Below are 27,080 nucleotides of genomic sequence, written 5' to 3'. Positions count from 1 at the left end.
CGCTATTCTGGTCTCCCAAAGAAGAATAGAAAGAGCTATGCTTGGAATATCACATTTCACTCAAATGAGAGAGAGAATCCGGAGTTCTGACATCTGTCAACGATCAAGAATCAGGGACGCTGTCTCATATGCCAAGGTGTCGAAAATCATATGGGCTGGTCATGTAATGAGATTTAAAGACGACCGCTGGACTAGAGCTGTTACCGACTGAATTCCACGGGATGTCAAAAGACCGCTTGGCCGCCCACCTACCAGATGGTCAGACTTCTTCGTCAAGATCATGAACGATCGGTTTGAGGCCCTTCATGTTCCCGGAGCGAATAGATGCCATTGGGTTACACTAGCACGCGACAGGGACAAATGGAGACGTTACTGGCGCCCGCTCGAGCAAATTGACGACTAACGGGAAGTTAAGTGATTAAGTGAAGTGATTAAGTAGAGTTTGAGTTTGGGGAAGGTGGTGCCTCCCATCTTCTCTTTCCCAAGTGTTGCATTAGCTATTCGTGGGGGTTTATTTTTCCATACGAATTTCAGGAGTGTTTGCTCAATTTCTTAGAAGAATTTCATGGGTATCCTTATAGAGATTGCATTGAAGCTGTATAATGATTTTGGGGAAAATTGCCATTTTGACAATGTTAGTTGTCCCAATCTATGAGCAAGGGATATGTTTCCATTTCCTCGTGTCCTTTTATATTTCGTGAAATAATGTTTTGTAATTTTCTTTGTTTTCAGGGTACCTTAAATATCCAACCCGCACGGCAGAGCCTGGCAAGCTATCCGTGGTCTATGACAAATAGACCAAATTGATACGCCAATTCCTGTAATAAATGGATCTCATTTCCCTAACCCTGAATATGTAGAGTCGAGAAGGATATGGAAGGAGAGGCTGATAAAATACCAAGGCAGAAATAGGCTGCCAAAACGTAGAAAAACAAAAATGATTGTCTGTACTTTTAATGCTTGTACGCTGGCATCTGCTGCATCCATTGAAGACCTTATGGTACAAGCGCGAAAGATCAAGTACGAAATCATTGGTCTGACCGAAACAAGAAGACATCAATCACATCATGCCGTTTTTGACACTGGAGAAGAACTGTTCCTTGGAACATGTGATAAAAGAGGCGTTGGTGGTGTCGGTACCCTTGTCAACACAAATTTAGTCACGAGCATTGATTCATTCGAATGCCTAACAACCCGAATCGGACGATTACACTTGAATAAATGTGGCTCACTACCGGCAGTTTCTAACATTGTTGTCTATGCACCAACATCCAGTTATGGTGAAAGAGAAACTGAGAAATTCTACATGGAGCTGGAGAAATTCTATAAAGAAGATCACACCATCTACAAGATCATTGTCGGTGATTTTAATGCCAAGATAGGACCAAGAAGATCAGTCGATGAACTCCACATCGGGACCCATGGCCTGGAATGGAACGAACAGGGTGACAGACTGTCTGAGTTCATCATGTCAACCAAAACCTTCCATGGTAACTCACAGTTCCAAAAGGCTGAATCTAAACGTTGGACATGGGAGTCTCCCGATGGATGGTTCCACAATGAAATAGACCACATCATATTCAATCGGCGGTTTTGCCTAACCGATGTTGCTGTTGTCCCAAAATTCCAAACGGGATCAGACCACCGTCTTCTTCATGCAAAATTCTACCTCACAGAACGAGGAGAAAAGAATGCAAGGTTTAAGAAGAAGACTCCCAGAACAACCACCAACTGGGAGCTCTTTGACTTTATTGCGGCAACACGGGAAGATGCCGTCATTGACAACATTGATGAGGAATACGATCGAATGATTCAACACCTCCATGATTGTGCGAGGAATGCCAAGAGAGAGATAACCACAAAAAACTGCCTTTCTTCGAACACTCTTGAACTTATTCGCCAACGTGGCTTGGCACATGCCTCAGGCAACCACAAGCGAACATCTGAACTGGCAAAATAGTGCAGAGAAGCCATCAAGGATGACCTCAAAAACAGGAGAGCAGCAGTACTGGTAGATACGGCAGAAGCTGGGAAAAGCATTCGTAATGCCCGCCTGTCCTTCACCAACTACAAAACCAAAATGACAGCCCTCCGACATCATGATGGATCTATTACATCTGCAAGAAGGGCAATGGAGAAGATTATTCATGACTTCTACTCAGATCTCTTTAATAGCCACGTCCACTTGCCCACATACCACATACCACATGATGGATATGTCGTTCCCAATGTTCTCCCTTCTGAAATCCAACATGCCATCTCATCGGTAAAGAAACAAAGAGCACCTGGCCCAGACAAGATCAGACCTGAACACCTGAAGAACTTACCATCAGTACTCATCAATACATTGGCTCGGCTCTTCACACGCTACCTGTCTGAATGCAAGGTTCCATCCCAATGGAAAACCAGCAGGACTGTACTACTATACAAGAAAGGAGACATCCACTACATTGGCAACTATCACCCAATCTGCCTATTGTCTGTCATCTACAAACTATTCATTCGAGTCATCCTGAATAGGATTAGCAGAACACTAGATGAAGGACAACCATGTGAACAAGCTGGATTCTGAAAAGGATTCAGTACCATCGACCATATCCACACGATTACTAAGCTCATTGAGGTTTCTCGGGAGTTCAAGATACCGCTCTGTCTAACGTTCATTGATTTAAAGAAGGCCTTTGATTCTGTTGAGATGGAAGCGGTCATGGAAGCCCTAGCCAATCAGGTCGTACAAACTCAATACATCAGGATCCTTCGTGAGCTCTATTGCGGATTCACTACCAAGATCTCACCATTCTACAAAGAAGTAATCATCCATATCAAGAGAGGGGTTCGGCAGGGTGATACCATTTCACCAAAACTCTTCAGTGTCACCCCCGAGAACATCATGCGACAACTGGAATGGGAAAGCATGGGAGTGAAGATAGATGGTCGGCAACTACACCACCTCCGCTTTGCTGATGACATCGTTCTAATAACACCAAACATCAGCCAAGCGGCACAAATGCTGAACGACTTTGATCGTGAATGTGGAAAGGTCGGACTACAGCTGAATCTTACGAAGACAATGTTTATGAGAAACAGCCTTGTTCCTGACGCTCCATTCGCTCTCAACAGAACCACCATCTCTGAATGCAACAGTTATATATACCTAGGTCGAGAAATCAACATGATGAATGACCTGGCACCTGAGTTGCGCAGGAGGAAGAGAGCTGCTTGGAATGCCTTTAAGAGCATTGAAGAAATAACTAAAAGGACAAAGAACCTCCAGCTACGAGCACATCTCTTTGATTCCACTGTTCTTCCTGCATTAACATATGCCTCAGAGACCTGGACCCTATGAAAACAGGATGAGAACGCTATTCGGGTCTCTCAAAGAGGAATCGAAAGAACTATGCTTGGCATATCACGATTCACTCAAATGAGAGATAGAATCCGGAGTTCTGATCTTCGTCAATGCTCAAGAATCAGGGACGCTGTCTCATTTGCCAAGACATCAAAAATCAGATGGGCTGGACATGTAATGAGGTTACAGACAACCGCTGGACTAGAGCCATTACTGATTGGATTCCACGGGACATCAAAAGATCACGTGGACGCCCACCTACAGGATGGTCAGACTTCTTCGGCAAGACCCTAAATGATCGGTTTGAGGCTCTGCATATTCCTAGAACGAACAGATACCATTGGGCTACGCTAGCACGCAACCGGGATGAATGGAGACGTTACTGGCACCCGCTCAAATAAATCAATGAATAACGGGGATTAAGTGATTAAGTGAATATTCTTTGTACAGTTCCTTTATATCCTTAGTTAAGGTGATTACGAGTACTTGATTTTCTGAGGCATGATTGTGAATGGGATTGCTTTTTTAATGTCACTTTCTTCTCTCTCATTATTTGCCTATAGGAAAGCCATGGACTTTTGGCTATTGATTCTATAGCTTGAGACTTTTCCTTATCAGCCTATCGTTTCTAGGAGTTTCTTGGTAGAGGCTTCAGGTTTCTCTAAATATAGCACATCACTTCTATCACTTTTCATCCCGTTGATCATTGATTTGCTCGAGTGGGGTCCAGTAGTGTCTCTATTCATCCCTGTTGCATGCTAGTGTAGTCCAATGGCATCTGCTACCTCCAGGAACATGAAGAGTCTCAAACTGTTCAGGGTTTTGACTACAAGATCTGACCATCTCATAGGTGGGCAGCCACGCATACTTTTGAAGTCCCGTGGAATCTAGTCGGCAACAGCTGTAGTCTAGTGGTCATCTCTAAATCGCATTATGTATTTGACCCATCTGATTCTCGATGCCTTGGCAAACGAGACAGTGTGCTTGATTCTTGATCGTCGACGGAGGTTGGAATTCCAGATTCTTTCTTTCACTTGAGTGAAATGTGATATTCCAAGAATAGCTCTTTGGATTCCTCTTTGGGATACCCGAATAGCATTCTCACCCTGTTTTCATAGGGCTCGGGTCTCTAAGTCTCTAACATACGTTAGTGCAGGAAGAATGGTGGACTCAAAAAGTTGTGCCCGGAGCCGGAGGTTCTTCATCCTTTTAACAACTTCTTCAATGCTCTTGAAGGCGTTACAAGCTGCTCTCTTCCTCCTGTGCAGTTCTGGCACCAAGTCACTTCTCATGTTTAGTTCTCGACCCCAGTACACATAGCTGCTGCATTCGGAGATATCCGTTCTGTTGAAAGCAAATGGAATGTCAAGGAATAGTTCATTTTTCATGACAATTGTCTTGGTGAGATTCAGCTGCAGTCCTACCTTTCCACACTCCTGGTCAAAGTCTGCCAGCATTTGTGCTGCTTGGCTAATGTATATCCACATGGTGACCAAGCTCATTGAGGTTTTGTGAGAGTTTAAGATGCCACTCTGTCTAATGTTCATTGATTTAAAGAAGTTCTTTGATTCTGTTGAGACTGAAGCAGTCATCGAAGCCCTAGCCAAACAGGGTGTTCAAACTCAGTACATCAGAATCGTCCATAAGCTGTAAAACAGATTCAACACCAGGATCTCACCATTCTACAAGGAAGTGATCATTGACGTAAAGAGAGGGGTTCGGCAGGGTGATACCATTTCACCAAAACTCTTCAGTACCACCCTCGAGAATGTCATGCGACAACTGGAATGGGAAAAAACGGGAGTGAAGATAGACTGTCAGCAACTACAGCACCTCCTCATCGCTGATGACCTCGATGTAATAACACCAAATATAGCACATGTCATCTGCAAATAGTTAAAGCTTGATTTCTTCCCTTCCTAGCTGTGTGCACTTAATATCTGTTTCTTGCCTAACAGCTACTGCAAGTACTATATTGAACAGAAGTGGTGAGAGTGGGCATTCTTGTCTTGTCCCAGATCTTAGAGGGAAGCCGTTTAGGTTTTCCCCATTGAGGATAATGCTTGCCATAGGCTTGTGGTAAATGGCTTTGACTATATTGAGGAAAGTTCCTCAATGCCCATTTTTGTGATAGTTTTCATCATAAACACATGCTGGATATTGTCAAATGCCTTCTATGTATCTCTTGATATGATTGTATGGTTTTTTCTTTTCTTTTGTTGATATGATGGATTATGTTGATTGATTTCCGAATGTTAAACCATCCTTGCATCCCCTGGATGAATACCACTTGGTCATGGTGTATGTTCCTTTTGATGAGATGTTGAATTTTAGTGTTTTGTTGAGGATCTTTGCATCCGTGTTCATCAGGGATATCGGTCTGTAGTTTTGTTTTTTGGTGGTATCTCTGTTTGATTTTGGTACTCGGGAGATATGTGCCTTATAGAAACTGTTTGGGAGCGTTTCTATTTCTTCAATTTCCTGGAAAATCTTGAGAAGAACTGGCAGTAGGTGCTCTTTAAATATTTGGAAGAGTTTTCTAGTGATGCATCTGGACCTGCGGTTTTGTTTTTTTGGAAGATTTTTGATTAGAATTTCGATTTCCTTGATAGTTAATAGGTCTATTCAAGTATTCCAAATCTTCCTGGCTCAGCCTGGGGAGATTATAGGAATCTAGAAATTTATCCATTTTTTCTAGGTTCTCTTGTTTCATGGCATACAGGCTTTCAAAGTAGTCTCTGGTGCTCTTTTGAATTACTTTGGTTTCAGTTGTGATGCTACCCTTTTCATTTCTGATTTGGTTTATTAGGATTCTCTCTCTTTCTTTGTGAGTCTTGCTAGTGTTTTATCAATCTTGTTTATTTTCTCAAGGAACCAGCTCTTGATTTCATTGATCTTTTGGATTGTTTTATGGGTTTCCATGTCATTAATTTCTGCTCTAATTTTATTATTTCTCTCCTTCTGCCTGGTTTGGACGCTTTTGGTGGTCTTTTTCTAAGATCTTGATCTGTGAAGACAAGTTATTTATGTGGGCCCTTTCTTCCTTCCTGAGAAATGCTTGCATATCTACAAATTTTTCCTTAATATAGCTTTAGCTGTGTCCCAGAGGTTATGGTAGCACACGTTTTTTCATTCTTTCATTCTCATTTGTTTCCAGGTATCTTTTGATTTCATTCTTGATTTCCTTCCTGACCCACTCATTGTTGAACCTTGAGTTGTTTAATTTCCAGGTGTTTGATTTGGTTCTTCTTCTATCTTCAAAGCACCATAGTCTTAAAAGATAGTTCATACCATTTCTAGCTTCCTAATTCTATTGCGGTATGTTTTGTGACCCAGGACATGATCTATTTTAGAAAATGTTCTGTGTGTGCTGGAAAAGAATGTGTATTCTTTTTGGGGGGATGTAAGCCCTATATAGGTCTTTTAGCCCTCGCTCTTCTATTTCTTCCCTCAAAGCCAGTGTTTCTTGCTGAGTTTTAATATTGTTGATCTATCCAGAGGTGATAATGCGGTGTTGAAGTCTCCAACTACTATTGGATTGTTTCCAATGTCCTCCAAAAAATCTGTTAATAGTTGTTTTAATTATTTACCTGGTCCCTCATTGGGTGCACTTATGTTTAGGAGTGTGATTTCTTCCTACTCTACATATCCCTTCATTATTAAAAAAAATGACCTTCACTATCTCTTTTAATCTTTTAGAACCTGAAATCTGTGTTGTCGGATACTAGTATGGTCACCCTGGCTTTTTTTAGGAAGTTATTTGCTTGCAGGATTGTTTTCCATCCTTTGACTTTGAGTCTGTGCTTCCTCTGACTGTTCAGATGTGTTTATTGTAGGCAGTAGAATGTTGGGCTCAGTTTCTGAATCCATTTTGCCCTCTGTGTCTGTTAATTGGTCCAGTTAGACCATTGACATTGAGAAAGATTACTTTCATGGGGTATTTTTGCCATCTTTATGCACTTTTTTGTGCTTGTGGGGGTTTTTCTTTTCTTACAGTCGCCCTTTAGTCCTTTTAAGTTTGCTTTTGAGTTTAAGAAGTTCCTGAGTTGTTGTTTAACCATGAAATAGTGTATCATTCCTTGGAGTTTGAGAAAGAGTTTAGCCAGATCATTATTCTTGGTGAGTGGTTCATTTCATTGAGTTTTTTCACTATATCCCACCATTGTCTTCAGGTTTGGAATGTTTCCTCTGATAAGTCTGGCATAAATCTAAGGGTTGCTCCTTCGTACGCGATTTCCTTCTTTTACCTTGCTGCTTTCCGTATTATGTCTCCATCTGGGGCATCCATCATTCTGACTATGATATGTTTTGGAGTCTTTTTATTGGGGTCTCTTTTGGCTGGCACCCTCCGGAATCTTGGATCTGGATGCCTGTATTCTCCAGCTCTGGGAACTTCTCAGCAATGATATCTTTAACTGTAGCTTTTTCATTGGTGTTGCCTCCCTGTCCTTCTGGTACTCTGATGATTCTAATGTTGTTCCTGTTGGAATCATCCCCTAGGTCTCTATTTTCCCTAGAGCTATTTTGAGGTCTTTTCTTATTGTTTGTAGTTGCCTGTAAGCTTTCTGCAGCTCATCTTCGAGCTCACTTATTATGTCTTTTGCTGTAGTCATTCTACAGCAGCAAGCCTCCAGGTGTTGAGGGCACCCACTGAGTTTGTTTTATTTCATCTACCAAATCCTTCATTTGTTACACTTCTGATTGTATCTTTCTTATTTCTGCTCTCATTTCTTCCTGTATTTTTTTTGGATTTTCGTTCCACTGTTTCTTTCATGTCCTCCTGTAATTTACTGGATGCCTGTTCCACTGATTCTTTGAGTTCATTGAACATCTTCAACATTTCATTTCTGAATTATTTATCATGGAGATCGTATTTGTGGGTAACTTTTGTTGAGGCTACTGGACTCTTATCTTCATCCTCATGATGGGGATTTTCGCTGTTTCTTCATGCTGTTGTGGTAGTATATGGGTGGAACCTTCCAGTTTGCTATCAGTATTCCCCTCTTGTTTCGCTAAACGATTCTGGACGAGCTTGGTTGATGGTGGTCGCATTTTTCACCTTCTAGAATACTACTTTCATCTTCTGTGCTCCTCTGTGACTTAAGTGGGCCCCCTAGTGATGCTTTAGAGGATATGTTCTTTTGTATTAGGCTTGTGCAATTTCTTGTGTTCTCTGGTGTTTTTGTGAGATTAGAATGGGCTAGTGGACTACTGTGTTTGATATAGCCAGAATCTTCTCCACATAATTAGGTAATGGAGATTGAGATGTGAGTTTGAATACTGGGAAAGGGGAGAATAACTGTGGCCAGGTGAGTGGCTGCTGCCCCTGAAGGCCACGCTCCTGCCACAGAGCTTCCACCCACTGCCTTAGAGGCCACACCCCCTGGAGCATTGTAGATCCTGAGGGAATCTGGGAGCAGCTGCTGTCAGGGATCCGGGTTGAGGTGTTCTCGGGAAGTGGGTTCACCAACGGGGTGTTCTGCAAACCTGGTGCATGAAGCCTGTGGGTCTGGAGGCTCTCTGCTGTCCTAGACTGTCTTGAGGAAGGTTCCTTCCATTCCTATTTTGTTGAATTTTTTTAAATCATAAATGAATTTTGGAGCATGTGAAAATCTTTCTCTGCATCAACTGATTATGGTAATTTTTTATCTTTTACTGGTGTGGTGTATTTTGTTAATTCATTTGCATGTATTGAACCATCCTTGCATCATTTTAATAAATCTCACTTGATTGTGGTGTAAGATATTGTTGACATGTTGTTGCATCTAGTTTAAAAAGATTTTGTTGAGAATTTTGGCTTCAATGCTCATTAAGGCGATTGGTACGAAGGTTTTTGATTTTTGGTATCAGTGTAGATAAACAAAAGCAAACAGAGCTTTTAGAAGATACTAGAAAGGATTTCTGTTTTTTCTATATTTTAAGAAATCTTGTCTGGGCTGGGTGCTGTTTGTTTCTTTACCGACGAAATGGCGTGTCGGATTTCGGAAGGGAGAACATTGGGAATGACATATCCATTCTGTGGAATTTGGTATGTCGGCAAGTGGACATGGCTATCGAAGAGATTTGAGTAGAAGTCATGGATAATCTTCTCCATTGCCGTTCTGGAGGATGTGATGCATCCATCAGGACGTCGGAGGGCAGTCATCTTGGTCTTGTAGTTGGCGAAGGACAGGCGGGCCTTACGAATACTTTTCCCGGCTTCTGCCGCATCTACCAGTACTTCTGCTCTTCTCTCTTTGAGGTCTTCCTTGATCGCATCTCTGCACTGCTTTGCGAGCTTGGACGTTAGCTTGCGGTCGCTTGAGGCATGCGCCAAACCACGCTGGCGAATTAGCTCAAGAGTTTTCGAAGATAGGCGATTTTTTGTGGCTATCTCTCTCTTGGCGTTCCTCGCACATTCATGGAGGTGCTGAACCAGTCGATCGTATTCCTTGTCAATGTTGTCAACAATAGCATCTTCCCATGTTACTGCAATAGTACCAAAGAGTTCCCAGTTGGTGGTCATTCTGGGAGTTCTCTTTTTGAACTTTGCAGCCCTTTCTCCCCGCTCTGTGAAGTAGAATTTTGCATGAAGGAGACGGTGGTCCGATCCCGTTCGAAATTTTGGGACAACAGCGACATCAGTCAGGCAAAACCAGACAAGGTCAGACCTGAACACCTGAAGAACCTGCCGTCAGTACTCATCAATACACTGGCTTGGCTCTTCACACGCTACCTGTCTGAATGCAAGGTTCCGTCCCAATGGAAAACCAGCAGGGCCGTACTACTGTTCAAGAAGGGAGACATCCATGACATTGGCAACTATCACCCTATCTGCCTATTGTCTGTCATCTACAAGTTGTTCACTCGAGTCATCCTAAATAGGATTGGCAGAACACTAGATGAAGGACAACCATGCGAGCAAGCTGGGTTCCGCAAAGGATTCAGCACCATCGACCATATCCACACGATAACCAAGCTCATTGAGGTTTCTTGGGAGTTCAAGATGCCGCTCTGTTTAACGTTCATTGATTTAAAGAAGGCCTTTGATTCTGTTGAGACGGAAGCGGTCATTGAAGCCCTAGCCAATCAGGGCATTCAAGCCCAATACATCAGGATCCTCCTTGAGCTGTATTGCGGATTCACTACCAGGATCTCACCATTCTACAAAGAAGTGATCGTTGATGTCAAGAGAGGGGTGTGGCAGGGTGATACCATTTCACCAAAACTCTTCAGTGCCACCTCGAGAACATCATGCGACGACTGGAATGGTAAGGAATGGGAGTGAAGATAGATGGTCGGCAACTACACCACCTCCGCTTTGCTGATGACATTGTTTTAATAACACCAAACATCAGCCAAGCTGCACAAATGCTGGCCGACTTTGACCGTGAGTGTGGAAAGGTAGGACTACAGCTGAATCTTACGAAGACAATGTTTATGAGAAACAGCCTCGTTCCTGACGCCCCATTCGCTCTCAAAGGAATGACCATCTCTGAATGCAACAGCTATGTGTACCTAGGTCGAGAGGTCAACATGACAAATGACCTGGCACCCAAGCTGCACAGGAGGAAGAGAGCGGCTTGGAATGCCTTCAGGAGCGTCAAGGAAATAGCTAAGAGGACGAAGAACCTCCAGCTCCGGGCACATCTCTTTGATTCCACTGTTCTTCCTGCATTAACATATGCCTCAGAGACCTGGGCCCTACGCAAACAAGATGAGAACGCTATTCAGGTCTCCCAAAGAAGAATAGAAAGAGTTATGCTTGGAATATCACGTTTCACTCAAATGAGAGAAAGAATCCGGAGTACTGACATCCGTCAACAATCAAGAATCAGGGACGCTGTCTCATTTGCCAAGCTATCGAAAATCAGATGGGCTGGTCACGTAATGAGATTTAAAGACGACCGCTGGACTAGAGCTGTTACCGACTGGATTCCACGGGATGTCAAAAGACCGCGTGGCCGCCCACCTGCCAGATGGTCAGACTTCTTCGTCAAGATCATGAACGATCAGTTTGAGGCTCTTCATGTTCCCGGAGCGTACAGATGCCATTGGGCTACACTAGCACGCGACAGGGACAAATGGAGACATTACTGGCGCCCGCTCGAGCAAATCGACGACTAACGGGAAGTTAAGTGATTAAGTGAAGAAATCTTGAGGATCAATTGCAGTAAGTCTTGACAGGTTTTATAGAATTCACCAGTAAAAAGGGCTGGACTTGGACTTTTCGTTTTGGGAGTGGGAGATTCTTAATTACTGTTTCAATGCCCTTGCTTATGATTTGTCTAATCAGCCTATTTATTTACTCTTTATTTATTTCCTATTTATTCAGTTTTGGGAGATTACATGTTACTAAGACTGTACATTTCTTCCAGTTTCTCCAACTTAACTGAATAGAGTTGTTCAAATTAAGCTTTTGTATCTTGGATTTTTGAGAGTTCTGTTGTAATTTCTCCCCTTTCTTTTCTTTTCTTTTTTCTTTTTTTTAAAATCCAGAAGAATATTTATTTATTTATTTACTTTTTTCTTTTTTTATTAGTGAAAAACCATGAGGTACAGTTATAGGCTTACAAATTTTGTGCTTGGGTTTCAGTTATACAATGATCAAGTGCCCATCCCTCCACCAGTGCCCGTCATCCATCCCCACGGGTCCCAGCATCCCCCCTCCCAACCCTCATCCCCCCCCTCCCCGTCCCATCCTGCCTCTGTGGCAGGGTATTCCCCCTTGTTCTCTCTCTCTCTTCTTTTGGGTACTGTGTTTTGCAAGAGAGGCTTTGAGTGGCAATCATGTTTGGTCTATCGACTACTTTTAGAATGCTTCTCCCACCCTCACAACACCCTTCATTTGGTACTCTCTTCTCTATCTGAGTTTCCTTTTCACCTAGAGCCTGTGGCTGGCCTTCCATTCATGGAGCAAAATTCCTGGTACTAATCTCAGCCATTCCTGGGTGTTAATCTCCCTTTTTGTTGCTTTATGTTCCCCAGATGAATGCAATCTTTCTGTGTCTATCCTGCTTTTTCTGACTCATTTCACTTAACATGATACTTTCCATGTAGTACCACTGGTATGTAGCAATAGCACAGCGGGTAGGGCGTTCGCCTTACACGCTGCCAACATGGCCGACCCGAGTTTGATTCCTCCGCCCCTCTCGGAGAGCCCGGCAAGCTACTGAGAGTATTCGATATGCCAAACACAGTAACAACAAAGTCTCCAATGGAGACGTTACTGGGCCTGCTCGAGCAAATCGACGATCAACGGGAGGGCCTTTACCTTTACCTTTACCTTTTACCACTGGTATGTAAATTTCATAACTTCATCTTTTCTAACAGCTACATAGTACTCCATTGTGTAAATGTACCAAAGTTTCTTTAACCAGTCATCTGTTCTTGGGCACTCAGGTTTTTTCCAGATTCTGGCTATTGTAAAGAGTGCTGCAATGAACAAACAATTGCAGATGTCACTTCGACTATACATTTTTGCCTCTCTGGGATATATTCCCAGGAGTGCTATAGCTGGGTCAAATGGCAGATCAAATTCTAATTTTTTGAGAGTCGTCCATACTGTTTTCCAAAAGGCTTGGACCAGCCGGCATTCCCACCAGCATTGAAGGAGGGTCCCTTTCTCGCCACATCCGCGCCAGCACCGGCGGCTTTTGTTCTTGTGGATGTGGGCCAGTCTCTGTGGTGTGAAATGATATCTCATTATAGTTTTGATCTGCATCTCTCTGATGATTAGTGATGTAGAGCATTTTCTCATGTGCCTTTTTGCCAGTCGAATTTCTTCTTTGCGAAAGTTTCTGTTCATTTCCTCACCCCATTTTTTGATGGGGTTGGGTGATTTCTTCTTGTGGAGTTTAACCAGTACCTTGTATATCCTTGATATCAACCCCTTGTCGGATGTGTACTTGGTGAATATCCTTTCCCATTCTGTAGGCTGTCTTTGTATTTTGGTCACTGTTTCTTTTGAGGTGCAGAAGCTTCTTAGTTTAAGATAGTCCCATTTGTCTATCTCTGTTTTCACTTGCTCGGCCATTGGCGTGACATCTTTGAAGATACCATTAGCTTCAATATCATGGAGAGTTTTGCCGACTTTGTCTTCAATAAACATTATGGATTCTGGTCTGATGTTGAGGTCATAAATCCATTTTGATCTTACTTTTGTGCATGGTGTTAGGCAGAGATCTGAGCCCACTTTTTTGCATGTAGCCGTCCAATTTTGCCAGCACAGTTTATTGAAGAGGTTTCCCTGCTCCATTTCACTTTTCTTGCCCCCTTATCAAAGATTAGATGATTATATGTTTGGGAGGAAATGTCAGTATATTCAACTCCGTTCCATTGGTCTGCAGCTCTGCTTTTGTTCCAGTACCATGCTGTTTTAATTATTACTGCCTTGTAGTAGAGTTTGGAGTTAGGGAGGTTGATTCCTCCCATTTTCTTTTCCCCAAGAATTGCTTTAGCTATTCGTGGGGGCTTATTGTGCCATATAAATTTCAGGAATGTTTTCTCCATTTCTTTGAAGAATGTCATGGGTATCCTTATAGGGATTGCATTGAATTTGTACAGTGCTTTGGGAAGTATTGCCATTTTGATGATGTTGATTGTCCCCATCCATGAACAGGGGATATTTTTCCATTTCCTCGTGTCCTCTTTTATTTCCTGAAGTAGCGTTTTGTAGTTTTCTTTGTACAGGTACTTTACTTCCTTAGTTAAGCTGATTCCTAGATACTTGATTTTCTGGGGCACAATTGTGAATGGGATTTTTTTCTTGATGTCACTTGCTTCTCTTTCACTATTTGCGTATAGGAATGCCATGGATTTTTGGGTATTGATTTTATAGCCTGCCACTTTACTATACAAGCCTATTGTTTCTAGGAGTTTCTTGCTAGAGGTTTTAGGGTTCTCTAGGTATAGTATCATGTCATCTGCGAATAGTGAGAGCTTAATTTCTTCTTTCCCTATCTGGATGCCCTTAATATCTTTTTCTTGCCTAATCGCTATTGCAAGTACTTCCAGTACTATATTGAACAGTAGTGGAGAGAGTGGGCATCCTTGTCTCGTCCCTGACCTTAGGGGGAAGGGTCTTAGTTTTTCCCCATTGAGGATGATGTTTTCTGTAGGTTTGTGGTAGATGGCTTTAACAATATTGAGGAAGGTCCCCTCTATCCCCATTTTGGCAAGGGTTTTCATCATGAATGGGTGCTGGATCTTGTCAAATGCTTTCTCTGCGTCAATTGATATGATCATATGATTTTTATCTTTTCTTTTGTTGATATGATGGATTATGTTGTTTGATTTCCGAATGTTGAACCATCCTTGCATCCCTGGGATGAATCCCACTTGGTCATGGTGTATGATCTTTTTGATGAGTTGTTGTATTCTATTGGCTAGTATTTTGTTGAGAATCTTCGCATCCGTGTTCATCAGGGATATTGGCCTGTAGTTTTCTTTTCTTGTGGTGTCTTTGTTTCCTTTTGGTATTAGAGAGATATGGGCTTCATAGAAGCTGTTTGGGAGAGTTTCTGTTTTTTCAATTTCCTGGAAAAGCTTGAGAAGAATTGGCAATAGGTCCTCTTTCAATGTTTGGAAAAATTCGCTAGTAAATCTGTCTGGGCCTGGGCTTTTGTTTTTGGGAAGACTTTTGATTACAGTTTCAATTTCCTTGATGTGAATAGGTCTATTCAGGTACTCTATATCTTCTTGATTCAGCTTTGGGAGATGGTAGGAATCCAGGAATTTATCCATTTATTGCAGGTTCTCGTGTTTTGTGGCATAGAGACTTTCAAAGTAGTCTCTGATGATCTCTTGAATTTCTTTAATTTCTGTTGTGATATCCCCATTCTTATTTCTGATTCGATTTATTAGGGTTCTCTCTCTCTGTTTCTTTGTGAGTGTTGCTAGTGGTTTTCTATCTTATTTATTTTCTCGAAGAACCAGCTCTTGGTTTCATTGATCTTTCGGATTGTTTCTTTGTTTTCCATGTCGTTGATTTCTGCTCTAAGTTTTATGATCTCTTTCCTTCTGCCTGATTTAGGCTCTTTCTGTTGATCCTTTTCTAAGGTCTTGAGCTGTGAGGTCAAATTGTTTATGTGCATTGTTTCTATCAACTTAAGATAGGCTTTCAGAGCTATAAATTTTCCCCTTAATACAGCTTTCGCTGCATCCCATAAGTTCTGGTAGTTTGTGTCTTCATTCTCATTTGTTTCCAGGTATCTTTTGATTTCATCCTTGACTTCGTTCGTGACCCACTCATTGTTCAGCATCGAGTTGTTTAATTTCCAGGTGTTTGATTTGGTTCTCCGTGTCTGTGTGTGATTCACTTCTATCCTCAGTGCATCATGGTCTGAAAAGATGGCTGATACTATTTCTATCTTCTTGATTCTGTTGAGGTATGTTTTGTGTCCTAGCAGATGGTCTATTTTGGAAAATGTTCCGTGTGCGATGGAGAAGAATGTGTATTCTTTCTTTTTGGGGTTTAAAGCCCTGTATAAGTCCATACGCCCTTTCTCTTCTATTACTTCTTTCAAAGCCAATAATTCCTTGCTGGGTTTTGTTCTTGTTGATCTATCCAGAGGTGATAAGGCGATGTTGAAGTCTCCAAGTACTATTGTTTTGGTAGTGATGTCCTCCTTAAAATCTGTTAGCAGTTGTTTTAAATATTTATCTGTTCCCTCATTAGGTGCGTATACATTTAAGATTGTGATTTCTTCCTGTTTTACGTATCCCTTGATGAAGAGAAAATAGCCTTCACTGTCCCTTCTAATCTTTTTCAAGGTGAAATTAATGTTGTCGGATACTAGTATGGCCACCCCAGCTTTTTTGAGGGAGTTGTGTGCTTGCAGGAATTTTTTACATCCTTTGACTTTGAGTCTGTGTTTGCTCTGGCTGTTGAGGTCAGTTTCTTGTAGGCAGCAGAATGTTGGGTTCTGTCTCTGTATCCATTTTGCCACTCTGTGTGTCTTAACTGGTGAATTTAGACCGTTGACATTGAGAGAGAGAATGGTTATGGGGTTTTGTGTCATCTTTCTGTGCCGGTGTGTTGTGGTTGTAGGGTTTGTCTTTTCTTATAGTAGCCCCTTTAGGCCTTGCTTTAGGTTTGGTTTTGAGTCTATGAAGTTCCTGAGCTGCTTTTGATCTAAAAAATAGTGTACCGTTCTTTCGATTTTGAGGGAGAGTTTAGCTGGATAGAGTATTCTTGGTGAAGCATTCATTTCCGTGAGTTTTTTTACTATATCTCGCCACTGCCTTCGGGCTTGGAGGGTTTCCTCTGATAGTTCTGCTGTGAATCTAAGGGATGCTCCTTTGTATGTGATTTCCTTCTTTGCTCTTGCTGCTTGCAGTATTGTGTCTCTATCGGCAGTATCGATCATTCTAACTATGATATGTCTTGGAGTGTTTTTGTTGGGGTCTCTTTTAACTGGCACCCTTCGGGGTCCTTGAACCTGAATGGCTGCATTGTGCAGCTCTGGGAAGTTTTCAGCAATGATTTGTTTGACGGTGTTTTCTTCATTGGGATTGTTTCCCTGAGGTTCAGGTAGTCCCATGATTCTAATATTGTTCCTCTTGGAATCATCTGCTAGGACTCTGATTCTCTGTAGAGCCATTTTGAGGTCCATTGCCACTGTTTGTTGTTGCGTGTTGGCTTGTTGCAGCTGATCTTCCAGCTCACTGATTCTCTCTTCAGCTGTGGTCATTCTATTTTTAAGAGAAGAAACTGAGTTTCTCATTTCATCTATGGCATCTTTTAATCGTGACATTTCTGCCCTCATTTCTTCTCGTAATTTGTCGATTTTTTTCTGTGGTGTTACTGTCTGTCTGTCTGACTGTTTCATTGAGTTGATTGAACATCTTGATGACTTCGTATCTGAATTCTATGTCAGAGAGGTCCCTTAGGTGAGCTGTATTGACAGAATGGTCTAGATTGTTTTCGTTGTTCTCCCCTTGTGCTGGAGATTTTCTTTGTTTCTTCATATTGCTGAGTAGGTTGGGTTATTAGATTCCTTGGGGAATAGTTTCCTTAGTATGGGAAAACAACCTGCGGCCATGTGAGCGTTGGCCCGCCGGAAATTAAGCCACGCCCACTTTTGAGGCCACGCCCACTTTTGAGGAAGCCACACCTCTACAGAACCCTGGGTTTGGGATGAGATGGGCGCCGTGGTCAGGTCAGGAGTGTAGAGGGCTGGGCAGCCGCTCAAAACTGATTCTCTTCAGGCATCTCGGGGGACACCTGGGGTCCTGCAGGGAAAGATGGAGGTCCCAGGGTCGCGAGCTGGCAGCTGTGCTGACCTGGAATTAAGATGAGATGGGCGCCGCCGTCAGGTCAGGAGTGAAGAGGGCAGGGCAGACGCTCAAAACTGCTTCTCTTCAGGCATCTCGGGGGACACCTGGGGTCCTGCAGGGAAAGATGGAGGTCCCAGGGTCGCGAGCCGGCAGCTGTGCTGACCTGGAATTAAGATGAGATGGGCGCCGCGGTCAGGTCCCCCTTTATTTTCTTATCGGATTTATTTATGTACTTTCCCTTTATTTCCTCATGAGTCTAGTCAAAGTTTTGTCTATCTTACTTATTCTTTCTAAGAACCACCTTCTGTTTTCATTGATTTTTGTATTCTTACCTTGGTTTCCATATCATCGATTTCCGGTCTAGTTTTTATTATTTCTTTCCTTTTTCTGGTCTTTGGATTCATTTGTTTTGGTTCTCCAGATGTTTGAGACATGCATTAAGATTGCTGATTTTATCTTCTTTTCTAATAGAAGCCTGTGCTATGAGTTTCCCTCTAAGTATAACTTTTTCTGTGTCCCATAGGTTTTGATAACCTAGTATAATATATCTTTATATCATTAGCTTAACAGACTTTATTTTTATCTCTTCCTTTATTTACTCTTTGTTCCAGCTGCTATTTAGTAGAATGTTACTCAGTTTCCAGGTGTTAGAGTTTCTCCACTTCGTTTTATGATTTATTTTTACTTTTGTGGCCTTGTGGTCTGATAGAATATTTGGAATGATATTTTACCTTTGACCTGTAAACTTGTGTAGGTTTGTATTATGCTCTCATATGTAATCTGTGATGGAGAATCTTCTGTGTGCACTAGCGGAAAACGTGTATTCAGCTTTTTAAGGATGTAAAGCCCTGTATTTATACACTAGTGCCACCTCTTCTAGTTCTTTATTTGATTCTCCTTTGTTTTTTACTGATATACTACTTAGTCAGTATATCAGTGATGAGAATAGAATGTTGAAGTCCCCCACTACTTTGATATTTCCATACATATGTTTCTTTAGGTTTGTGGCAAATGCTTTATAAACCTTTCAGATCCCACATTTTGTGTGTATATGTTAATCAAAGTTAGTACTTCTTGATTTTTTTCTTAAACACTAGGTAATGTCCATCCCTATCTCTAATTGCTTCATTTAGATTAAATGCTGATTTTTCTGATATTTCTGATATAAGCTTTTACTGTTTAACATTGGCTTGTATCATTGTTTTCCATCCTTTTCCTCTGAGTCTGTGTCTATCCTTTGATTTTACATGTGTTTTCTGTAAACAGCAAATGGATAGATTTTGTTTCCTGATCCATTCCACTTTCCTGTTTCTGTCTTTTGATGGGAGATTTCAGTACATTGACAGTCAGAGAAATTATTGCTACAAAGGGTTGTTTTGTCTTTTTACTGTATCTGGCTGTTGCTTCTGCAATTGGTTGTTTGGTCTGTACAAATGGTTTTTCAGTAGTTTATTTATGGCTGGTTTAGTTGTAGCAAACACTGTCAGCTCTTGTTTGTCTGAGAATGTTTTTGTGCTTCCATACAATCTAAACAAAAGCTTTGCAGGGTAGTGACTCTTGGTTGAAAGATTTTTTTCAGTGAATAATTTAAATATGTAATTCCACTCTTTTCTCTCTTGTACAATTTCACATGAGAGATCTGTTGTGATTATTATGCAGGCTGCTTTATATTTAAGGGTTTTCTTTTCTCTAGAAGCTTTAAGGAATATGTCTCTCTTTGAATTTTTCCATTTTGATTTCTGTATGTCTCAATGTTGCTCTATTTTGGTTTATTTTGTTTGGTATTGTTTGGGCATCATGAATCTGTACATAAGGCTTCCTTCAGAGAGTGGGTAAGTTATCAGCTATTATCTATCCTATCACTTATTCTTCCCATTTCTAATTTTCCTCTTCTTCTGGTATTCCTATAATTTGAAATAATTACTCTTTCTGTTATCCATTAAGTATCTTACATTTTCTTCTTTGCCAGTTTCCTATCAATGCGGCTTGCATTTTGTCTTTATGTTTTTCTATATAGTTCTCTACCTATGTAATTCTTCTACTCTGACTTGTTCTTGTGTTCTTTCCTTAATTTCACTTTTAATGTAACCTGTCATCCTCTGCATCAGTTTTTCTTTGAGTTGGTCAAATGCCTCATCTAGTGATTGCTTAATTTCACTATTTTGATTGCTGATGTAGTGCGTGTTGATTTCAGTTCCTCATCAACCACACTTAAGAGTTTTAATGGGCTTGATGACTTGCCTGGGTTTAATTCTCTGTCTGACACAGCAGTTAGGTTCCTTAGCTTCCTCATTGTTCTTTGAGTTTTATGTGGGTAAATTGTGGAGGTTATATTCCCAGTTACTTAAGAACTGATATATTCAGTTGTTTAAATCAGGTGGATGCTGATAATACCCCTATTGTTCAGATTATTTCCTTTTCTGTGTAGTGCTTTTACACTATGACAAGAGGTTTTTGAAGTAGTCCTTTAATTTAGTTGATTGAGATATATGGATGTATAAGGTCAGTGTAATATGGATGTTGTGTATACTGACGTCAATATGAATACAAAGTTTGTTCTGTAATAATCTCAGGTAGATATGTTTGTGTTCATATGGTTTGGTGTTTGGAGAAATATAGCTAACATCAGATGGGTTGACTCCCTGAACTAGCTTGAGAAGAAAGCCCTGGGTTCAAGAACTTTGAAAATCTTTTTGCCAGAAAACTAGAGAACCAAGAAGAAATGGATACTTTCTGGACACCTATAAACTATCAAGGTTGAATCCAAAGGAAATGGAGCACGTAAATATGACAATTACTATCAAGGAAGTAGAAATAGTAATCAAGTCTTCCCCAAGTCAAAAGCACAGACACAGATAGGGTCATGTGTGAACTTTTCCAAACTTTTAAATACCCACTCCCATTTTTATAAGGTTCTTTCAGAAAGGTGAAAAAACAAAATTCCTCCCAAAAAGTTTGCATGAGACAAAGATTATGCTGATACCCAAAATAGACAGAGACATCAATAAAAAGGAAAACTATAGACATATAGTCTCTGATAGATATAAAATCAAGATACTCACTGAAATATTTCCAAACGAAATCGATGAATATGTCAAAAAGATCACAGACCTAGAAAGATTTATTACTGGAATGAGAAGATAGTTTAATATATGCAAGTCAGTTAGTGTAATATACCACGTCAATAAAAAATGTAAAATCATGGGATCATGATAATGGACCCAGAGAAAGCATCTGAAAGGATTCAATTGCCATTCATGATAAAAAGCAATTAAAATAGGAGTAAAGAACATTTTCTCAACATAGTTTTAAAGCCATTTATTGTAAGTCAAAGCAAACATATGAGTGGTGAAAAACTTAAAACTTCCTCTCTATTATCACCTACAAAACAGCCATTCTCACCACTGCTATTTAACTTAATATTGAATGTCCTTGCCATAGCAATTAGGCACAGAAAAATAGGTATTAGGGGCATCCAGATCACAAAAAGGGATTTATCACCATATGCAGATGACATGATGTAATGCTTAGAAAATCCTAAAGATGCCACAATAAAGCTCCTAGGAACAGTTGACTTGTACAGTAAAGTGACAGGCTACAAAATCAATTCACAGAAATCCAGGACTTTTCTGTATACAAAAAACAAAATAGAAGAGAGAAAATTTAAAAACAATTCCATTAAAATTTTGCTTCAGAAAATCAAATACCTAGAAATTAGCTTAACAGAAAAGGTGAGATATATATATATATATATATATATATATATATACAAAGAATATTATAAGTTACTACTAAAAGAAACAAAAGTGTACACACGGAAATGAAAGCACACCATCTGTTCTTGGATTGGAAAGACTAATATTTTCAAAATGAGAATTTTCTCAAAGCACTACACAGATTTAATGAAGTCCCTATAAAATTCCCATGATACCTCATAAAGATGTAACTAATGATGTTGAAATCTATATGGAGTATGGTAGGAGATAGAGTACAGCAGGTAGACAGCTTGCCTTGCATGAGGCTGACCTGGATTCTATCCATAGAAGTTTATATCATGCTCTAAGCCACACCAGAAATGATCTCTGAGTGAATAACTGAAATAAGACCTGAGAACTGCCAAGTGTGGCTCACAAACTATACTAATATTAATAAATATATAGAGAAATAACCTCCAACCTGAGTAGAAAAAGCAGTCCTAGGATAAAAGAAGATGAAATAATTCTCTCTCCCCAACTTTAAACTATACTATAAAGCTATAGTAACCAAAACAATGTGATACTGGAGTAAGGACAGATTCTCACTCTTCAAAAATGGGGAAAATGGTCAGCCACATACAAAAAAAAATGAACTCATACCCCCTTTTAATACCATGCACATGCCCTTGATATCAGACCCGAATCAATGTTATATTGAGGAAAATATAGGCAGAACACTTCATGACATAGAAGCTAGAAGCATCTTTAAGAGTCAATGTCATTGGCCAAATTGAAACAAAGACAAATAAATGAGACCGAATTAAATTAAGAAGCATCTGTACCTCAAAGGAAGTGGTTACCAAAATGTAAAGACACCTCACAGTCTGGAAGAAAATATTTTCCCCATGAATCATTTAATAAAGGGTTACTATCTAACATATATAAAACACTGACAGAATTTTACAAGAATCCAACCCCATCAGAAATGAAGAGATGAAAAGAAACTTCCTGAAAGAAGACATACAAATGGATGAAAAACATGTGAAAAATTACTCGTCATAATGAATCACCAGGGAAATGTAAATCATTTGCACTTCAATGTTCCTTGCAGCACTATCCAAGATAATACAAACCTGTAAACAACCCAAGTGTCTTAGAATAGAGGACTGAATAAGGAAACTATGGTACATCTACTCAATGAAATATTATTTACCCATAAGAAAAAAAGAACAAGAGAAACCAGAGCTAGCACAGTTGTGAGGCTTAAGGTTGGTGGGAATGCTGACTGCTCCATACTTTTTGGAAAATAATATGTAGATTCCTAAAAAATCAAGAAGTTGAGCTTCCATTTGGCCCAGCAGTGCCACTTCTGGGAATATAGTCTGGGGGACATAAAACACACAGTAGAAATGACATCTTCACTATTATGTTCATTGCAGCATTACTAATAGCCAGAAACTGGAAACAGCACAAGTGCCTGAGAACGGATGACTGGATAAAGAAACAATAGTACATCTACGCAATGGAGTATTATGCAGTGACAGCAAAAATTTGAATCATGAAATTCACTTATAAATAGATGAACATGGAGAGTATCATGCTGAGTGAAACGAGTCGGAAGCAGAGGGACAGACATAGAATGATTGCACTCATTTGTGGGATATAATAAAACATAGCATGAGACTAATACCCAAGGATAGTAGAAATAAGCTTGAGAAGGACTTGTCCTCTGTTAGAAACTTGCCAAAAGTGGTGGGAGAGCAGGAGAGAAGTAAGGATAGAGAAAGAATCATTATGACAATTATAGCTGGAAATGATCACTCTGGACAAGAACTGAGTGCTGAAACTAGGTAAAGGGACAAACATGATAACCTTTTAGTACCTGTATTGCAAACCATAATGCTCCAAAAGAGAGATAGACTTTTGTGATTATGTTTCAGTAATAAAATGATTGTAATAAAATCCCTCCACCAGTGCACATTTTCCACCACCAATGTTCCCAGTATCCCTCCAGCCCCCCTCAACCTCCCACCTGCCTCTGTGGCGGGCACATTCCGTTTCACTCTCTCTCTCTCTCTCTCAACTTTGGGGTGTTATGGTTAGCAATGCAGGTAGTAAGTGGCCAAAATGTTTGGTAGATCCATTTTTATTCTGACAACTTTTTCTATTTCACCTACAAACATTTTTTATTATTTCGCATCTTTGTTTCTGTTATTTTATCTCCATAGAATCTCCAAAAAAGGCATATTAAAGTTTTGCTTATTTCTTTATCCCAAAGCATTTAGAACAATATCTGGTACTTAGTAAGTGCTCAGTAAATGATTGCTAAATGAGTGATATTTGCACTACTAAAGTGCTTTTGGTCAAGCAATTATAGCTAATGAAAAAGGGACTTGTCAGTTGTTCTTTTGTAAGTACATATACGGCTTCCTGGGTCTGCCTTCTTTCTTCCTTCTACTAAATTACTTTAGGTTTTTTTTTTAGTATTTCCTCTATTCTTATTTTATTTTATTTTATTTTATGTTTTGTTATTTGGATCACACCAGTGGTGATAAGGGCTTACTATTGGTTTTGCACTCAGGAATCAATACTGGTGACTTCAGGGGGCCATATGTGATACTAAGGATTGAACCTGGGCCAGTCACATGCAAGACAAGTGTCTTACCTACTATATTGTCTCTCTGGTACCTTTCTTCTGATCTTTATCCTCTATTAAAACCATCTTCCTTTTCAAAAACACAGTTCCATAATTATTACACTGGTTTCTTCTGCTATCCATATCAAATATAAATGTATCTCATACATTTGACTTAAAATATATTTACCTCTAGGGTTGGAGAGATAATACAGCAGATTGAAAACATGCCTTGCATCTGGACAGCTTGGGTGAAATCCCCGGCATCTTATATGGTCCCCAGGGCCTGCTCAGGGATGAGTGAAACATCCCTGAGCGCTGCTGACTGTGTCCCCACATATAAATATATATAAAGTCCAGGAGAATCACTCCATGGCTTGGAAGCTGGCCTCACATGCTGGGAGAAAAGGCAGCTGGGATAGAGAAGGGACCACTAAGAGAATGATATTGGAGGGCTCGCTTGGGATAGGAGATGCGTGCTGAAAGTAGACCACACATGATGGCCACTTAGTACCTGTATTTCAAACCATAACACGGGAAAGGAGAGAGAGAGAGAGAAAAAGTGAAAGTGCCTGTCACAGAGGTAGGGGGGACTAGGGTTGGGGTGGCGGGAGGGATACTGGGAACATTGGTGGTGGAGAATTGGCACTGATAGAGGGATGGTTACTCAATCATTGTGTAACTGAAATGTAATCACGAAAATTTGTAAGTCTGTAACTATATCTCATGATGATTCACTAAATATATACATATAATATATACATATATATTTGCCTTTGGGTTATTTATACATAAACATATACACATATTATACCTTTGGGTTAGTCCATATCTCTCTATATATACACAAATATGAATATATGATGACACCCAACAATTCTCAAAGCCTACTCCTGGCTCTGTGCTTGAAGGTTACTCCTGGAAGTATGCTGGGGCTCATATGTCATGCCAGGGTCAAATGTATGCATGGCAAACACCTTAACCCTCTACTATCTCTCCAGTTCCCCTCTCATTTATTTATCCTCCAAATCCTGCACAATTAAAATTTTATTTCGCAACTACTTTTTTAAAAAATTTTTTTATTAGTGAAACACCATGAGGTACAGTTGTAGATTTACAATTTTTTTTGCTTGGGTTTGATTATACAATGATCAGATACCCATCCCTCCAACCAGTGCCCATTTTCCACCACCATGGATAATATTCCCCCACCCCCATCCCCCCATCCCCCCCAGCCTCTGTGGCAGGGCAATTCCCTATGTTCTCTCTCTCCTTTTGGGTGTTGTGGTCTGCAAAAGAGGCATTGAGTGGCAAACATGTTCAGTCCATAGTCCACTTTCGACATGCATCTCCCCTCCTGGGAGGATCCTCCAAACACCCTTTATTTGGTGTTCTCTTCTCTATCTGAGCTACCCTTTCCTCTAGAATGCCCGACTGGCCACTAAGCTATGGAGTAATCCTCCTGGTGCTGATCTCAGCTATTCTTGGGTATTAATCTCATATTTTGTTACTTTATGTCCCCCAGATGAATGCAATCTTTCTATGTCTATCCCTCTCTTTCTGACTCATTTCACTTAGCATGATACTTTCCATGTTGTACCACTTGTATGTAAATTTCATGACTTCATCTGTTCTAACAGCTACATAGTACTCCATTGTGTAGATGTACCAAAGGTTCTTTAACCAGTCCTCTGTTCTTGGGCATTCAGGTTTCTTCCAGTTTCTGGCTATTGTAAAGAGTGCTGCAATGAACAAACAAGTGCAGATGTCACTTCGACTATACATTTTTGCCTCTCTGGGATATATTCCCAGGAGTGGTATTGCTGGGTCAAATGGGAGCTCAATTTCTAATTTTTTGAGAATCGTCCATACTGTTTTCCAGAAGGGCTGAACCAGTCGACATTCCCACCAACCGTGAAGGAGTGTCCCTTTCTCGCCACATCCGCGCCAGCATCAGTTGCTTTTGTTCTTTTGAATGTGGGCCAGTTTCTGAGGTGTGAGATGGTATCTCATTGTGGTTTTGATCTGCATCTCCCTGATGATTAATGATGTAGAGCATTTTCTCATGTGCTTTTTTGCCATTCGGATTTCTTCTTTGAGAAAGTTTCTGTTCATTTCATTGCCCCATTTTTGGATGGGGTTGGATGTTTTCTTCTTGTGGAGTTTAACCAGTATTTAGTATATCCTGGATATCAATCCCTTGTCAGATGTGTATTCGGCGAATATCTTTTCCCATTCTGTAGACTGTCTTTGTATTTTGGTCACTGTTTCTTTGGAGGTGCAGAAGCTTCTTAATTTAAGATAGTCCCATGTATCTATCTCTGTTTTCACTTGCTCAGACAGTGGCGTGGCATCTTTGAAGATAACATTAGCTTCAATATCATGGAGGGTTTTGCCAACTTTGTCTTCAATGTACCTTATGGTTTCTGGTCTGATGTTGAGGTCTTTAATCCATTTTGATCTTACTTTTGTACATGGTGTTAGGCAGAGTTCTGAGCCCATATTTTTGCATGTAGCCGTCCAATGATGCCAGCACAATTTGTTAAAGAGGCTTTCCTTACTCCACTTCACATTACTTGCACCTTTATCAAATATTAGATGATCATATGATTGAGGGGAGATATCAGTGTATTCAACCCTGTTCCATTGGTCTGCAGTTCTGCCTTTGTTCCAGTACCATGCTGTTTTAATTATTACTGCTTTGTAGTACAGTTTGACGTTCGGGAGCTTGATTCCTCCCATTTTCTTTTTCCCAAGAATTGATTTAGCTATTCGTGGGGGCTTATTGTTCCATATAAATTTCAGGAGTGTTTGCTCCATTTCTTTGAAGAATGTCATGGGTATCCTTATAGGGATTGCATTGAATTTATACAATGCTTTCGGTAGTATTGCCATTTTGACAATGCTAAGTCTCCCGACCCATGAGCAGGGGATATCTTTCCATTTCCTCATGTCCTCTTTTATTTCCCGAAGTAGCGTTTTGTAGTTTTCTTTGTACAGGTCCTTTACTTCCTTAGTTAAGCGGATTCTTAAGTACTTGATTTTCTGGGGCACAATTGTGAATGGGATTGTTTTTTTCTCGTTGCTTTCTTCTCTCTCACTGTTTGCATATAGGAAAGCCATGGACTTTTGGGTATTGATT

The sequence above is a fragment of the Sorex fumeus genome, unplaced genomic scaffold (genome assembly GCF_029834395.1).
Source record: "Sorex fumeus unplaced genomic scaffold, SorFum_2.1 ptg000073l, whole genome shotgun sequence".
NCBI classification, from domain to species: Eukaryota; Metazoa; Chordata; class Mammalia; order Eulipotyphla; family Soricidae; genus Sorex; species Sorex fumeus.
This window is presented reverse-complemented; position numbering follows the sequence as displayed.